The 18,986-nt window shown below is 31.2% G+C and overlaps 1 protein-coding gene across 2 annotated transcripts in view; it reads right to left on the bottom strand.

The window, feature by feature from the left end:
* The window catches only part of LOC107438301 (uncharacterized), a 94,340-nt gene that overhangs the window by 52,856 nt on the left and 22,498 nt on the right, over positions 1-18,986 (bottom strand). The window contains exon 1 of one of the 2 annotated variants that reach the window (XM_021146078.4): positions 10,433-16,354. The exons of the other annotated variant lie outside the window; for it this stretch is intronic. The gene's annotated coding sequence lies outside the window, so the exon portion shown is untranslated. Of the gene's footprint in view, positions 1-10,432; positions 16,355-18,986 lie in introns of those variants that run through there. 2 annotated transcript variants of the gene reach the window in all.

Raw genomic sequence — 18,986 nt, 5'->3', positions numbered from 1 at the left:
TGAACTCACCAATTTGCGGTTTAATGGCACGAAAGCCGAAATCGGCTATGCTGCTCCAAACGCAAGGTGGAAATTTGGGGGAACATGTCATTTAGCATAGCTGTCAATTATTCTAATTTCCCCAATATTTACAAAATATCAATTTTTTAAAGGTTTTTTGATTTGTCTTGTTAAAAGCACGTGATCGAAATTTGATATTTCGATCTGCGTAAAAACGTGTTATTTAGCATTGTCAATTTCGGGCAAATTACCTTTTATTTGCCCAAACAATAAAAAAATTTCAAACGATAATTTTTAAATTTTTTCCCCCTCAGATAAAGAACGCATGGTTCAAATTCGGGACATTCATCTTTGTAAAAACTTGTTAGTTAGCCCTACAGTCAATTTACCCCGATAATTATAAAATATCTTAAGTAATCTTTTTATTAACTGGTTCGAACTTGTTCGTCTGTCTTGATTGGTTAAACCATTTTGCACGTGTTTATCTCTATATTTTTCTGATTTCATTTGGTGGTAAAACATTGAGGGACGTTCTTGCTTAAGAGAATCTAAACTATAGTATGTCCTTCTCTGTACTAGATTTATGCTTTAGTCGCGTTGTTTTTCATTTTACTAAACAAATTAATTTAACCATAAATTGTTATTTCACTACTACTTTAAATATCCTAGATAGCTATGACTTCCGGGGAGCATATCCTATGGCATATCATAATGATACTCATATAATTACCGTACCATTATATGGTCTTATGAGGATACTAATATTACCATGTGATTTCATAATGATTAGAACTTGCGAATAAGCTTGATATCATACAATAACGCCGTTAAATTAACAACAATAGGCTTTCAATTCCAATTCCCCATAAATTTTGAGTTTCATACTATGTTGCAATTAATAGAGGACGCATTGATTGACGGTTGATCCATTGCGAGCAGGGATACAATATTCTGTATGTTTATGAGGTGATGTGCTGATGGAAGAAAAGGGACAGATGGAAGATAATTCATGCATGAAATACAGTGAAAGACACGCGCACTGGTCACGCAATGGTCACTGCAACAACTCAAGAACAAATGATACAAAGGGTATATATATAACTTCACACACTGGTCCAATGAATTTTCATGAGGCCTGTTCATATCCAATACTCGTAATACTGAATAAATCATATGAGAATACAAGAGCTGTTCGATGCAATGTTTTCTGTTTATGCAGCTAAGAAACAAGTTACACTTTTTGTTTTATTTTGCAATAAAACTATGCTTAATCAATGTCACAAGAAATACGAATAAATGAATAAAAAGCAGAGCAAAAGGTCGCCAACACAAATGACGACTACAAAATGGGATTTTTGTCTTTCGATAAATATTTATTAAAATGGTACTAAAGCAGTGGAATTTTTATATCATGCTTTAATGCAAACGTGAATTTCGAGGTGTCTGCCTTGCGGCACCTGTCTCTTCAACTAAGTTTTTTGCCATCGGCAACGAATGAATTATGTCTGAGTTAAAATTTTATGTCATGTTAATTTAACAGGGCTCGTACATATCTGGAAAAAGGAAAAAAGTGGTAGTAATATTGAAATGAAAAATTATATTTTATTAGATTTCTAATTAAACTCCACATGGAGAAAAATTTTTTGATACATTACCGTGCAGTATGATAAAAACATTTTTGTTTTTTATTTCTTTTTTTTAAAGTATTTAAATGATTTATTTTGTTATTTTTCCCGCTTATATGTTAATGGTTTACTGGAAAAAATTATAGTTCTCATAACCATATTTAGTAAAAAATACAAAATTTAAAAGTAAATTTAAATTAATAAATGGTTTTTATGCCACGCTTTAAAGTATCATGATTAAAATTACCAAATTTTATGACATATTATGAAACCATATTTTATTGTTAATTTTAAAATTGCTTTGGTAAGAAATGCCGAGTTTTTGTCAGGGCATGACTTCCTTTTTCAAAATCAGTAGTAACTTGTTAGGGCTAAAACATACTACGAACAAAATCAAATTTCCTACAAGCATCCTATCAAATTTCCCACAAGTATACATTTTGTCATGCAGAAAATTCGACATAATCATTGCTGTGTGGCTTATTGCAATTATATGATCACTGAATGGTAAATACTAAATATTTATACTCGTATGAAAGTTTAAATACGATATGCGCGATTCCGAATCCGTTGGTAGTAATAATATCGGATTTGAAATATCGAGGTGGAAATTGTTGAGCCGGAAGTAAGATGTAATAACGGTCGAGAAAACAATTAAAAAATGACGTTCACTTGCGACGGCGTAGTCGGAAACTAAAGTGATTCGGAAAAAGTAATTAGTCAAATTTAAAATTCACGCTGCGGAGTAATAACATATTAAAAAATATGGTTCTTTGAAAAAGTATATAAAAAAAGATGGTAGAAACGAAAAATAGCTGCAGATAAAATGGTCGGAAAATGATGTAAATCAGGGGTGTCAAACTCAAAAGCTAACTTGGGCCAAATAAACTAGGCTTAACTTTAGGTGGGCCGCAAAAAAAACAAAACAAACAAACAAACAAATCAATGTTCATAGAAATAAAAAATTTTATTTTGAATAGTACATTGTAATAAACATACATAAAATTAAATTATTGTTTGATACTTGACACCTCTTCTCTGCTACTATCCTTCCTATTTCGGGAGAAATTTTATTGGCCGAGACTACTTTCAAAATTGACCCAACGTGAGCGTTATTAATACGGTTTCGGACAGGAGATTTACTTCCATTCATAACAGAAAATAATTGCTTGCACTGATAAGTACTTCCAAACATGGAAATAATTTCATATGCGAATTTTCGAGTATTTTCAAACCTTGCCGGTAAATATTTGTTAAATTCAGGCACACCCACTTCAATGAATTTTGCCTTCAAATTTGAGTCGCACTGAATCTCTATCACTTCCATTTGCATATTACTGGGTACTGAGTCTATATTTATTGAGAAAATCGAAGAAAACAAACAAAATTTGTCTTCCAAAGAATTAAAATTTTTAAACCTTGTTTCAAATTCTGCTTTAAGATTTGAAATTTTTTCTTCGTATTTTTGATACGATGCAGTATCCCTGGAATGGCAGGCGCCGCAAACCAATTAGAATTTTACATTTTCGCGGGTACAATTTAAAATGATCCGTATAGTTTAATGATAAAGTATATTTAATTTCATATGCTAGTTTCCTTTCTAATTCACATTTCGATTTTATTTTTACTTTGCGTCGGATATATTGACTGGGCCGCAAAAATGTTCATCTCGGGCCGCATGCGGCCCGCGAGTTTGACACCCCTGATGTAAATGAACGATGAAATAGTGATCAAGTCAAATGGTGATTACTCAAATTCGAAATTCGTGGGTCGAAATAGCGTATTAAAAAAAATTTGGAATTTAAAAACTATGCTGAAACGGCCAAAAAATCAATAAATAACTTTTAAAAAAATAATAAGTAAATAAATAAAAAATTATTACAAGAGGAGGTGGAATCGTCGTGGATTGAGAGCATCAAAAAATTATTATTCAGATTTGAAATTCCCGTGACGTAATAAAATACTATTATAAATATCAGAATTTGGATGACCTTTAAACAGTTTCGTAAAAACGAAGAATAGCTAAAATAACCGCCGAGAAAACGATCAAAAAATGATCTAAATTAACGAAGGAACAGCCGTGAAGCCCGAAAAGTGATTATTCAAGAACAACCCAAAAAGTGATTATTCACGATCGAACTTCGTGTGTCGCAATATTGTCATACTAAAAATACCTAATATGGAGATCGCCGGAAAAAAAAGATCGGTAAAAGATGATGGATTACCGATAGAATCGTCGTTAATCGGGGGCGTCAAGAAGTGATAACTCCAATCTGTTATTCGCGTTTCGTTAAAACATAGTATTAAACATAATTGAATTTGAAAAATCACATAAAAAAAGACGAAAGAACGATTGAAAATCTAGGCCATTAGACGTCACTAGCAATTTTTTCTGTGTTTTTCTGTAACTGTAATTTCGTCTTTTATTATTTTTTTTAAACAAGCAATTTGCTGTACGCTACTCGACGAAATTGCGTACTGGATTTTGGTGATCCAACAGAGGCAGAAACATGGTAAGCATCTTCTGGTGGTTTTAACCATACTTCTCAGTGCAAGTAATTATCCGAAAAATAGAAATCCTAATTCTAAAGTGAACTAATACTTAAAAATTCACAGCTTCCTTACAACAAAGTTTATAGAATTTTTCCCTTGAGCGCATGAAACCTGTTAATTTTTTTTCATGGTAACATCACCAAAAATTTACGAGAAATAGATTAGTTTTTAAGAAATAACAATTTACAAAATTTCAAATTGTTATTATTATAAAAAACACGTATTCTACACAGTTATGATTTAAGTATCCATATTTATATTTATCTACAGGGAAAAATCAAAAAATGGTAGTAAATTTATTTTTAAGGTAAAAAAAAAATACTCATTCAGGTTAAAATATCATTCTTCACCAACTACTTTTTTAATTTTTGTTGCGACGCTGCAGAATTGTAAATTATAACTTTATGAACAAAAAATGATTGTTATAATAAGCAATTAGTATAAAAATTGATAATATTTTTTTTTTAAACGGAATTCAAAAAATGAATTAAGGAAGCACCGGAAGAAAAATACCATTAAAAACGCACCGAGCAAAAACCTTTAAGTAAAAAGTCTAATTTTAAGTTGAATTAAAGGAAATTTTAATACTTTACATAGATTTAATGCAAATATAAATTATATTTATAATATTATTACAAATATATAGATAGGGACAATTAAAAATACTCACTCGGGGCTTAACATTTTGATAAGTTAAAAAGTATCAACCAAAGTTATAAATTATTTCAATTTAGTGCAATTTTTAATGAAAAAAATTGTTATTTGTATACCATTATTGTATCACAATATAATAGGTGCAATTATTAAAATTTAGAACAATTTGAAAAAATTGCTGAAGAGGGCTTTTATTCCGTTTGTTTTGTATTATGAAGGTTTTTTAGAATTTAGTATTTAAATTAATTACTGTGAGTAAATTAACTTTAAAAGAAATATCTAATTTCATTCGAATAAATACCTGAATTGATCCAACGGCCAGAATTTAATTGGTTGTTAAATTTATATAATTACTAATGAGGTGCTTTTCTCCGGTTTTCGTTTTTTGTCTACGGAAAAGAATTGACTATGGAACACTATCAAAAACTATCTACATTTTAAATTTCACAAAATCAGTTCAAGAAATTATTTATAAGAATCATCATTGTATATATATATATATGCACATCTCTCAATAAAAAGCAGAGAAAGTACTTGTAAAACAAAATTACTGACATTTTTACTACACAGTCTTTGAGAAATTTTAAGATCAAGACAATCAGGAAAAAACTGGTGACCAAACTATTCCATTATTTAATGTTACGTCTTCTCATGTTCACAAATGTCCAAAACATAAATTTGTGTCTCCAGAGTTTTTGTGAAGTGCCTACTCGTTTTGTGGACTTAGAATATGCGTTAAATCGGGTTATTTCAAACAGAGAATGCGAATTTATGCGAATTTTTGTGAATTTATGTAAATAGGATCCACAAGGAATTATAAATTTTAGGAGGAATAGGAACCATAATAACCTCAATGAGTGTTCAAACTTGAAAATCTGATTATTTCAAATATCAACCAACACGTTTTTCTCTAAATTCTTTGTGTGCAAATAATGAAAAAGGTGCGGAATCGTTTGAAAAAATCATTTCAATATACAGAAGTTTGAACAAAAAATTATGGAAACACTTCTATACTAACTTTATATAAACTCTCTTTCTTTTAGCAACAAATGTTTTTGAAGATTTTACATGGCAAAACTGTTGGCACATTTTGAAAGATCAGGCTTGACGCTTTTAGAGTTGGTGTCATATTCACCTATGCAAAATTTGGTTCTACCAAAATGAGGAAAGACAATAATTTATTCTTGTTTTACTACCAGCAATTTTGAAATCATTCTATTTACATTTATATTAGGATGCTTTTTAATTTATTAAAAAAGGAAAGAACTTCCACCGCTCGTTTTGGTTGATGCAAAATTTGCATCTGTAAAGAGGACACATTTTCTAAAAGCTTCAAGCATGATCTTTAAAATTGTGCCAACAGTTTTGTCATTGTAAAATCTTTTGCTAAATTTGTTGCTAAAAGAAATATTGTTTACATAGAGTTAGAAGTGTTTCCATAATTTTGTCCAGCCAATGTAGCATAACCATATTTAAAGACTTGACAGAAAAATTTAATGTGCTATACTATTTACCGAACACAGCAAGTTCTCAAATTTCAAACTCCAATTGCTTGAAATATCAACTAACACGTTTTTTTCTCTAAATTCTTTGTATACAACTAAATAAAGAAGTCGAAATCGTTTGAGAAAAAAAACTTCTATATAGAATAGCTGCCATATTTAAAGATTTGACAGAAAAAACTAACGTGCTGTACTATTTAACTATAATATTGTACACAACGAGTTCTCAAAGCTGAAAATCTGACTCTTTGAAATTATCATTCAACACGTTTTTTTACTGAATTCTTTATATGCAAATAATTAAAGAAGTGCGGAATTGCTTGAAAAAATTAATTCCATATAGAATAGCCTTTTTATTTAAAGACTTGATAGAAAAATTAATGTCCCATATTACTTAATTTTCGCACACAACAACTTCTCAAAGCTGAAAATCTGAATCAACACGTTCTTTTACAGAATTCTTTGTATGCAAACAATAAGAGCTGTGGAATAGTTTGAAGAAAAAAAATCAGTCCGATATAGAAAAGCTGCATTATTTAAAGACTTGATAGAAAAAACCAATGTCTCATAATATTTAATTATACGCAACGAGTTCTCAAAGTCGAAAATTTGAATCAACACGTTCTTTCGAAGAATTCTTTGTATATAAATAATCAAAAAGGTGCGAAATTGTTTGAAAAAATGATCATTTCAATGTATAATAGCCCTATTTTAAGACTTGATTGAAAATAATTTATAAATTACTGAACATAATGTGTTTTCAAATCTGGAAATTTGGTTAAGTTAAAAATATCAACACGTTCTTCCACTAAGTTCTTCAAGCGCAAATAATTAAACAATTTAAAATAATAAAAAAAAGGCTTCTTCATCATAAAACTAATTTATCTTTAGCTTCATAACCAGCAATTTTTGATCACAATAAATAAGATACCTAGTCTAAAGTATGTTGCTAAGTTTGAACTTAAAATATAACAATTTTAAGAAGATACAAATTGAGGAGAGAGAGAGCAATTCTCTGAACTCGAAATTCAGCGGCGCTTACAAAATTGAAAAAGAAGAGAAAAATAATCTCTTTTTCAGGTGAAACACTTAACTATTAACATTCCTGAAACTCTCAATCTTGTTTCAGTAGAAATATTATCGCTCTCAAATATTTTGAATTCCCCCTTGTTTTGTCTCTTGTTTTCGGGATAAGGCGATGGTTGGTTTCCTTGGAAACGGTAACCGTGGAAATAAAGCAACGAGAAGAGAGCTTTGCATAGCCCCAAACAAAATAACTAAGTTGAAATTTGGCCACAATTGTTGCAGCATGGAATTTTGAGCCTTGTTAAGATTGAAACTGCAAGCAAAACTAAGGAAGAGTTTAACTTTTGTAGCAAAATATTCATAGGGTTTGAAAAAAAGGAACAATTTTCTAACTATACGGTAAAAAACATATTGCGATTTTCAGCAACAGGAGTTCTAGAATTTTTACAAACTTGTAATATGAAATGTACTTTTTTCCCTTTCTTACTGTGTTCCTTCTGCAACTCTGTTCTAGTCTCTGTATTTTTGCAATACGTTTGATTTTTCACAAATTTATTTTAACTTATTATTTAACCCTTAGACGCAGGATTTTTATTTAACATATTTGTCATACTTTTCTCATTATTTAGTATTAATTTTGGATAAAAATAAGTTAAAAATATTATATTTAGCATTTTAATAATTTAAGATTATGAAAAACAGCGGGAAACACCGGTATCTTTTTCTGCATTAAATGTAAAATCTTCTAAACACGGCGCGCTTTCTAACAATAATTTTTCAAATTTGAAGTTATTTAGATTTAAGAGAAGCAGGTATTCATCATTGAAATTTCTTTAATTTACGAAAACAAATTATTGATAAATTTTTTAAACATGAATGGAAAAAAAAATTGAAACTACTTTTTCTAGATTCTACATTTTAGTACAAACATAACAGATTTTTTTCAGTAACTATTAGATCATTTTTTATACTATAAAAAATTAAATTTTTTTTTTGCATGTAATCAGAATAAACGTATGAACATAATGAGCATCAGAAAAAACAAAATACATATGAAAGGGAAACTGGTGCCCCATCCGCGTCAAAGGGTTAATACTCTAGAAGCTTTCAAAAAATTTAATTTCTGAAAAATTCAGAAGTGTTTCTCTTTTAATCAACTTGCACCTGACGTCTTTTTAAAAGGACGGTTTCTTCTTTTAATGTAAGGGAAACATAGTATCTCAAGTGTTTCATTATAACGGGTTTTTTCTTCCTTTCATTCTTTAAAGAAGAAGAAACTAAGTTTTCTCTAGCAAATTATAGTTGTTATATAAAGCCTTTTCACAGTGCCTTTTTCTAGCTAAAGTGGTAGGTAATAGAAATAGATTTTCGCTTGATTTTATCATACGTATCCCTTATTTGTTTTCGGATATTAACCTCTTCAGGGCTGGCAGGTTATTAATACATTCATTCAGAATCAGACACAGGGCGGGGGGGGGGAATAAAAAGTGGTAGCTAAAATGAGAGCATGGCTAATTTGACAGACCTAGTTTTGCTTTCACTTGCTATATTGCCAATCGTATTCAAACATCAATGTTAGTTTGAAATATAACTATAAAATTTTTATTTTCAACTAAGTAGTAGTGAATTAATTATTCCACCCACATTTAACTGCAAAAAAATGGTTTGGCTACCAGTTAGAGAATCCAGTCCCCGGATAGAGAATGTTTCATGCTGGCACGTTTTGACACGAGAGGGTTAATAGGTATGGTGGCTAGTCGATACAAATTCTGCACCCGGCTCGCACCGACCACAGTTCTCGCGTGAAATATCCTCAGTGGTAAACGGATCATGGGTTAGATTTCTCTTGCCGTCAGGCTAACTATGGGAGGTTTTTCTCTCCATGTAAAGCACATTCGGGTTAATTTCATAAAAAAGTCCTCCATGGAGACAAATTCTCTTTCTCCCAATAGTTGATCCAGGAGTTACCTTGTCAATATTGGGTTCTAAATTGCAAAGCTGCAGAGTTGAACAATGGTAGCTTTAAACTCAAAATTGGTCCGGAAGTTAAATGACCGTTATATGTATGTATTAAAAATAAAATAATTAGGTAAATGTATAAAATTGTTTAAACGTCAATGTTCGAATTTCAGAACAGGTTTTTTCATAAAGTATAAGACTGGCAACTCAATTATCTCATCGTTAGAATTTATCGTGGATAAACAATAGACTTAATTTGTAAAACTATGCTCGCGCTAACCCTTTGAAGAACAGTAAATTTCGGTTCAGTTAGGTAACACATTAGCAACTGTGATCATAGATACTCTTATTGAAGATACACACTTTTTGTTGCTTTAGTAAAAATAGTAAGACTTGCGGTAGCATTAAATTGGTGAACGTTTACAAACAAATAGTGTGGTTTTTTCCCCACGGTTTTTTAAAAAAAAAAATAAAATTGGATTAAATATTGCTAGAGTAGTAGGCAACACTGTTTCTGAGAGGGTTAAACACTTCACTGCACGATTCTCAGGTTTTAAACTTTCATTTAAATATACCGGTGATCAAAATCAATGTGAATCAAATTTATTAAATCAAAAATAACATATTAAAGCAAGAAATTTACTCACACTTTAAATGCCCAAGAAAATTCAGCCGTTGAAGTGGGAGATATATCTCACAAAATACATTAATAAAATTAAAATCTGCGTTTGGTACTGAATTTATATAATTGTAATGTTTTTAGACCAAAATGAAAAAAAAAAGAAAGAAAATTATCTGTAATTTGATTACAAATATGCCACTAATCTTTTTTTTCTTTCATAAAGGCACTTTTTGCATCAGAATTCAATGCACATCATTTTGCACCAGAATTCAATTTTTGTATCAGAATTAAACGTGCGTCTGGACAGATTTAAATTATATCACATGTGGTAAACATTGATCGAGAAGAAATTGATTTTAATGACTAAGGAAATATTAACCTTGCTTATTACTGTTATCATCACTTGAACATGCAAACATTCGAAACAAATAAACAGAAACACTTCATATTGAAGCAATATTAAATAACAAGAGATGCGCGCAATTTCTCACCGAATGCTTTGTCAGCCATCACCTCAGAGAGTAATTTTGTTGATTTGACTGCCGTCCAATAATATTGTTCCAACTTTTCGCACGTTCTGGTGCATTGCCAATCGTATTCTTCTCGTGTTTTTGTTCGGGTCTTCTTTTTTTTCTTGTTCTGAAAGTTCACCTCTCCCCAGAAAGTCTTATTCCAAAACTTTTTTTCTTTCTTCCACCCCTTGAAATTCCTTGTTGCCAAAGAAGAAAGGACATTCGTCTACCCGAAGTTCGTTAACTCGTCAGAGCTGCAGAAGAACGTTTGTTTTGTTTGGTAAGACACCACAGTTAAATGCGGATATTCGGATGACGCAAAAGAGGCTATATTTTACGAATGAAAAATGTGAAATTGTTTTATAAATAAAGATAACTGAGTTACGTGTCGTTTTATTCCACTTGTTGTCGTCGCGTCTAATTAATTTTTGCTACGTTCTCATTTAAAATTAATTCGGATAAACAGCGCTTTTTTTTTCTTTCCCAAAGGCTATTACAGTTACAAGAAGAAAGTGAAAATGTGACAACTTAATATATATCAGTATTCATTAGAACTTTGGCTACCCCTTTCCCCATGAAAATTTATTGAAAACTAGTAACATTTATAAAACGTTTACCTTGTAATTAAGACTGGATTATTTGATAATTAATTTGAGAGGCCGTCATACCACATAAAAGAGGGTCATCTGTGGAGAAGACGATACAATTTTGAAATTGCAAGACTATTTAAAGAAAAAGATATAATAAATTATGTAAAAGCAAAGAGAATTCAATGGCTAGGACACCTTGAGAGAATGGAGGAAAACAGAGGCACTAAGAAGATATTCAAGGGGCAGTGCCAGGGCCAAAGGATAAGAGGAAGGCCGGTCAAGAGATGGTTTGACGAGGTGGAAAAGGACCTTAAGACTCTAAAAGTCCGAAACTGGAAACAAACAGTTAGAAACAGGCAACTTTGGAGGAAAATTGTTAGTGAGGCCATGGTGCAACAAGGATTGTAATGGCATGGAGTTAGTTAGTTAGTTCACACCACACAAAAAATTTCCATCGCAAATTCTCCTTCGCCTCCATAAATAATCTAAAATTTAACGTGCAGAAAAAGTGAGCTTATACAAACTTAGAGTAAGCTGTAAAGTTTAAATTGCTGGAAAAAAAAAATTGAAAATATCAAAATGCAAACAAATTATTAAGAGACAATTTCTCTATTTTGTAAGCCTAAGTTATGTTTTCATAATTTGTTTACATATTTCGACACTTTAAAAACTTCTTTTCAGTTTTTGAAACTTCATGGCTTTCACAAGATTTGTTTGAATTCACTATTTCTATACTTTAAATTACTTTTGGAAGTGAAAGAGATTTTGCGATAGAAAGTTTTTCAGGCGTCCTCTTTAAAAATAGTAGGTGAGCTTTTTATTCCAGACATAGCCCATAAGGCGTGTATAAGAAAATAGACAGAGCTCACAATTCGTATATAAGAAAATGGATATAGCTCGAAATGAGTGTGTAAGAAAAATGGACACAGCTCACACTGTGTGTATAAGTATGTGTACAGACCTCCCAATGAGTGAGTAAGAAAATGGGTAGAGAGCTCGAAATGCGTGTGTAAGAAAAATGGACACAGCTCAAATAGTGTATTTAAGAAAATGCACTCGTTCAAAATGTATTTTTAAGAAAATGGATGTAGTTCAAGATGCGTATTTAAGGAAATGGGCACAAGTACAAAATGCGTCTTTTCAATGTTCAACAAGTAATTTGGCTTACTTTTTTAACCCTTTGCACTTGAAAGTTCCTCGATGGCACCATAAATTATCTACCACTCTGAATGTCGAAATTTGTACAACTTAATGGCCTCTAGATGTAGTGTTATATGGTAATTGAGCAAAAAGTGGATTATAAATTAAATGTAACAACTAAGATATTAATTGAACACCCACCGATGGTGCTGTCTTCAAGCGGTTGGTGCCGAGATGTAGACAATAATTAGAATTAGTGGGTTTTGCCATGTAAACTTTTAGGTAGTGTCAGTTTTTTTAAATTTTTTTTTTATAACTGTAAAAAGAGCCTCGAATGCAAAGAATTATACACTAAGCATTATAACACTAAGCAAAAAGGGATAGCATTGTCACAGTCAGGTTGCATGGTTATATTGCAGCTGTAACTTTTCGGGTGATCTCTTCGTATTCAGATATCTCAAGCTTAAAGTGATATTTAAAAATTGAAATTCCTGCATAATAAATTTATTACCGCTATAATAAAAGTCGCGAACATATTCAATTTTAAAGTCTTTGAAAAACAGACCACCTACGTTAAAAAAAAAAAAAAAAATCTTAGTGTTCTATGGATTTAGACGACTTAACATTACGAATTTAATTTGAATTCATTGGTTAACTCTTAAAAATAGTACAAAAAGTACTTAAAAGTGAATTTTTAAAGAAAAGAAAACTGAATCATATGCTTTGTGCATTTTCTTAAATACGCATCTAGAGCTATGTTAATTTTTTTTAAATGAGCTGAATATTTCCCCCCTGTTCTTCTTTACTCAATATGAAATTACCAATTCTCTTTCTGTCTCTTTACTTGAGAATGTCGCATAAATAGTAGTGGTCATGGAAATAAATTTTTACTCGTTATTCACTGAAATTGGAATTCTACGAAGTAAACAATTGTGACTAGAGTCCACTTTTTAGGACAGCGCCCCCACAGAACCCTTTGTATGTTTCTAGAATGATATATGGCACAAATAGTGCTTAAGAGACCAGCTTAGGGATTAAGGAAGGGGATGCCACTAACATTAAAGGCTGCTTTGCGAAAGAAAAGACATAATGGAGCAGAAAAACTCGACTGATTTAATGGAAGAAGTAAAAACAAGGGCTAAAAAAAGGACAGCTCTGCGCAGAAATGGGAACGAAAAAGAATTTTTAGGAAAAAGGAGAAGAAAAAAAAAGGAGAGGGGGGAGTTCGATATTCGAACTCAGTTATCTTGGGGAAGGTAATACGTCTTTTGGTTGCAGAGTCCGAAAAAACCCCAGCACACACACACACACAACAGAGTGTAGGAGGGGACAGGCTGCGCGTGAGGAAGAGGGGGGAGGAAACAAAAAAATATATTTGGAGCGAGCGCGCCTGCCTTAAGAAGGGGGGGGGGGATACGAAATCGCCGAAGGAATGAGTTGGAAAAGAAGGGAAAAAAACGTACAAATTAAAACAGGGGAAAAAATTTCTTAACTCACACGAAACCCTGAGGGAGTAGTGTAGAGTAAGAGAGAGGGTGACAAAGAAAGAAAAAGAAGTAAAGAAAAAAAAAAAAGAAAAATAGAAAAGCGATCAACAAAAAAAAAAACCAATTTGGCTGCGTCTCAGCATTTCGTTCCCAGGGATCACCAAAAGACCGTTCCAAGCCTTCTCCCCCACCCCCATTCCATCTCATCTTATCCTGAGAGAAGCGCTTGAGGCAGCTTCCATTTCAGCCCCCGTGCCCCCCATTAGGATTTCGCGAAAACACGTGCGCGCGCGTCTTCGCGAAAAGCAGTTTCTCTCTTCGCGCCGAACGGATATTGGCTTCGTCAGATACACCCCTCCCTCACATTGACGTCCCTCTCTTTTCTGTCTGTACCCCCCCACCCCCCTTTCCTATCCCTTATCCCAAACGACGAAGGCTTCATGCGAAAGAAACAAAGACCGTCCAATTGTCTAAGAAACTTATTTATAGGTCAGAAATACTCCTTCACTTTGTCTGTGCGTTACACGAAGCAGATATGGAATTTGGTGGTGATATTTTGATCAAATCTTAAATGCCAGATTTGTTTTTATCGAACTACAATCTCTATAAGCTTAATCATGATTCATATTTATTTGAAAAGTAAAATGAAATTGAATTCAAAACATTTTATCGTTTTTTTTCTTTCCTGAAGTAAATCTTATGTGACTACGAATACTCATTTATAGTTATTACGCAACAGAAATGCAGTAAACATGTAGTATGTTTCACCTATTAATCAGAAGCGGTAGTCTCCCAAAGGAGAGATAAAAATGAAATGTTCTTACTAACAGTTTCTTTTTCCTTGAGTATTTTTCGAATAAGTTACAACCTTGTTTGTAGTACGTAATCAATTGAATGTGGAAAAAGAGAAGAAAGTGGCAGTAAAACTAAATGATTTTTTTTTTTTGCGAAAAAAATAAGTTATTAGTGACTGCCGCTTTTTTCTTTCTTGTTTGTAACATACATGGAATTTGGGGGTGATATTTTGATCAAATCTTTAATGCCAGATTTTTTTTAGTGGACTACAATCTCTATAAGCTTGATCAAGATTCATATTTATTTGAAAAATAAAATAAAATCAAAACATTTTATCGGTTTTTTTTCTTTCCTGAAATAAATCTTTTGTGACTACCTATACTCATTTATAGTTATTACGCAACGCAAATGCAGTAAACATATAGTATGTTTCACCTATTTATCAGAAGTGGTAGTCTCCCAAAGGAGAGATGAAAATGAAATGTTCTTACTAACAGTTTCTTTTCTTTTTCTTTGAGTATTTTTCGAATAAGTTACAACCTTGTTTGTAGTACGTAATCAATTGAATGTGGAAAAGAGAAGAAAGTGGCAGTAAAATTAAATGATTTCTATCATTTTTGCGGAAAAATAAGTTATCAGTGACTGCCACTTTTTTCTTTCTTGTTCGTAACACGCATATACTTATGCAAAACTTCTAACAAGAAAACATATAAGCATCAATAGCTAGTGCTTGTCACGGATATTCGACTCTTCTCAAAAAGCAATCGAAAAAGTTAAACTTGTCAAAACAAGTTATTTGTTTACTACTTATTTGAAGAAAAAATAATTTAAAAATCGAAGTAAATAAGAGTTATAAATCAACACAAATGCAGTAAACATATAGTATGTTTCAGCGATTAATCAGAAGCGGTAGTCTCCCAAAGGAGAGATGAAAATGAAATGTTCTTACTAACAGTTTCCTTTTTCTTTTTCTTTGAACATTTTTCGAATAAGTTACAAGCTTGTTTGTGATAAGTAATCAATTGAATGTGGAAAAGATAAGAAAGTGGCAGTAAAACTAAATGATTTCTATCATTTTTGCGAAAAAAATAGGTTATCAGTGACTGCCTCTTTTTTTTCTTTCTTGTTTGTAACATACATATACTTAAAAAAAATTCTAACAAGTAAACATATAAACATTAATAGCTAGTTCTTGTCATGGATATTGTACTCTTCTCAAGAAACAAGAGAAAAAGTTGAACTTTTCAAAACTACTTATTTGTTTACTTCTTTTCTGAAAAAAAAAAAAAAAAAAAAAAAAAAAAACCGAAGTAAAAACATTTTATATTTCTGACAGAAACAAATATTTTGTGACTAGCAATACTTATTAAGAGTTATAACGCAACACATATAGTATGTTTTGTTAGTATGTTTGCAGTAAACATATAGTATGTTTTTACCTATTAATCAGAAGCGGTAGTCACAGTGAGTTTATTTCTCCCAAAGGAGAGATAAAAGTGAAATGTTACTAACTGTTTTATCCCTTCCCTTGCTGTTTTTCGAATACGTTGCAATCTTGTTTGACGTACGTGATGAGTTGCATGCGAAAAAGAAAAGAAAGTGGTAGCAAAACTAAATGTTTTCAATCGTTTTTGCGGTAATTAGGTTATCAGTGATAAAAATTTTTTTCTTGATTGTTTCTTGCAAAACTTTAAACAAATAAACCTCTAAGCATTATTAACTAGTTATTGTTACTGATATTGTACCCTCTCGAAAATAAGATAAAAATGAAATAGCTCAACTACCAGTTTTTTTTCTTTTTCAGTAAAGTAACAGCAGCTCACAATTGATTAAGTACAACACAAGTAAACTTTTTATTTTTTCCTCCGTACAATTTTCACCACGACTTTCGAGAAGCAATGCCAAAACGATAACAATAATGCCAAGTACTTCTCTCTAAATGAGAATGATTAACTATTTGACTTAGTGCTAGATTTTTCGGAATCGGGGACAGACAAAATGTTATAGGGCCGAATATATTCACTTAAAAAACAGAGTGGTCTAAAAAACCTATTTGATATCTGTTTGCATTTGTTTACCAGAATCACGGGAAAAAGCCCAGGAAAAAAAATGGCGTTGGTAAAAAAGTATCACATTGATTATTACATCAATTTATTTTTTTTAAAAAAAAGTAAATAATGAATATATCGGTATTAATAAACACAATAAAACCATGCACAAAACTGAACGAAATAGATTGAGACAATTATGATAATACGATTCCAATTTTTTTTTTCTATAACTATTTGTCGCCTTTCCCGATGGCTTTATGTTATCAAATTATACCAAACATGTTTTTAGGAATTCATCAGATCAAAATAAAGATTAATTATATTCAGTATCATTTGGTATATTGCTATTGCTCGAGTTCAACTATTGATGGTCAAAATCAACAATCATCATCATCATAATCACGATTACCATAATCAACAAATTTCTCCGATATTTAACCCTTTCGGTGGGCCGTATTAAACCTATTTCGACAGTATTTATAGTAGCTATCTTGGTACCAGTTTCAGTATATACACACACACATTATATATATATATATATATATAAATTACCTATAAAAAACACCATTTAACTAATACCATTAGTAGGGGAGAGTGGGGTCAATTGTAACAGGGTACGATTGTAACAGAGCAAAAATTTCGAGTGTCGGGTTCTAGATTTGGTTCCTAGGTGGCGCACAAGGTGCATTTAACAAATCTACATGTACACCCCTGATGGCAACCATTTTTATGTACTTTTGAAAGAGTTACATCGCAAAAGATATTTTCACGCCACGCAAGTACTTTTTTTGGTATTAGAATACTATATTGTAACAAAGTAATTTTGTTTAAACAAATAAAAATTAGTAACCGAATATGTAAGTGGATACCTTAATTAACATTTCAATAAAAAAAAAGATTAGTTTTGCTAATTAACTAGCATTGTTTTTAACAAATGAAGCTGAAATGGCGTCTTGGGGACAATTGTAACAATAAGTAAAGGGACGATTGTAACAGTTGAAAATAAATAATCTTATGTTTACAAACCATTACTTAACTCTTTGAGAACCACCAATAGTTTCCTACAGCATTTATATTATGTTGCATGTGCATTATTTTATTTGTCACCTTTCACAGCATAAATTAAAATTTTTAACCCCTTAAAGTTAAAAGTTTAACCCTTTAGGTCTCTGCTCATTATTATTCTTACTCCTAAAATATCACTACTATTTTGATCAATAAAAAAATATATCACAACTATGATAATATGTATAATTAACTATGTTTTAGTTGAATTTATGAACTGTTACAATTGACCCCGTAAGTGGGGACAATTGTAACAAGTGCACGACTGTCAAAAATTGTTAATAACTAATATAATAATATTTAAAATCAGGTATTTATTTTTCTTCTAGTAGAGGATAGTCTACTTTACATGTCTGTCAATAAATACTAATAATATATTGGATTTTTTGTTAGTTAAAAATAGTTAAGTAAAAAATGTTACAATTGACCCCACTCTCCCCTACTTATTACTAAAATTAATAAAACACCATTGGCATCAATAATATTAAGACGATTTTTTCAAGGTTTTATTAAATAAATAAGCACCTACTTTTCTCCATTAGTTTAGTTTTTTTTTTTAAATTCAAATTTGCACCTATTACTAAAATTAATCAAGCATCATTGGCTCTATCAAATTTTTACGACTTTCAAATACAACCTTTTCTCCATTAATTTAGCTTCCTAATTCAAACATTTTTATTTTTTATTTCGATTTGTTACTAAAGTTGATAATGATTTGCAATTCTCGAAATAATTAATAACTAGGAGGCTCCACCCCCTGCTCGCTAACGCTCGCCAACCCCCTAGAATTGCTACGCAATCCTATGTGGTTCACGCCGTGAACCATGGCTCGCTGCGCTCGCTCGCCAATGAACACAATGTTCTAGCACAAAGACATAATATATTATCATCAAAGACATAGTATTTTATCATCAAAGTCATAGTATTGTACTTATGTAGAAGAATTCTACCAATGTTCTTATTGGCTTTTAAAAAAGTATATTAGCTATTTAGATTGTACATGGTGAAAAAATCAAAACATTAGCTAAATAAGACACATATTAGCAAAATAAATTATCAAATATTGCTTCACTAATATTCTGCATTTTAAAGCGTGAAAATTCAATGCATAAATAAACGCGAAATATAAAAAAATTCAATGCATTCAATACAAACACTTAAAACGTTTTTTAGACGTTTAGGTAGCTCCCAGTAGAAAAATATCAATTCAACAGCGGCCTTTTAAAGCATTCTCACTTCAATTAATTAATTAATTCCTAATTGGGTATAATATGAAAAAAGCACAACTACTTCCACTTACTAGGAATAACATTTACCTTTTAGTTTAATTAATAAACTGAGTTTTAAATATGCTTACTAAATTCATAAACTTCGGACTTCGGTAAAACAACAATATAAATTATTT

This window comes from Parasteatoda tepidariorum, chromosome 3 (genome assembly GCF_982258835.1).
Source record: "Parasteatoda tepidariorum strain Cologne lab strain chromosome 3, Ptep-v5.0, whole genome shotgun sequence".
Classification (NCBI taxonomy): domain Eukaryota; kingdom Metazoa; phylum Arthropoda; class Arachnida; order Araneae; family Theridiidae; genus Parasteatoda; species Parasteatoda tepidariorum.
This window is presented reverse-complemented; position numbering and strand designations above follow the sequence as displayed.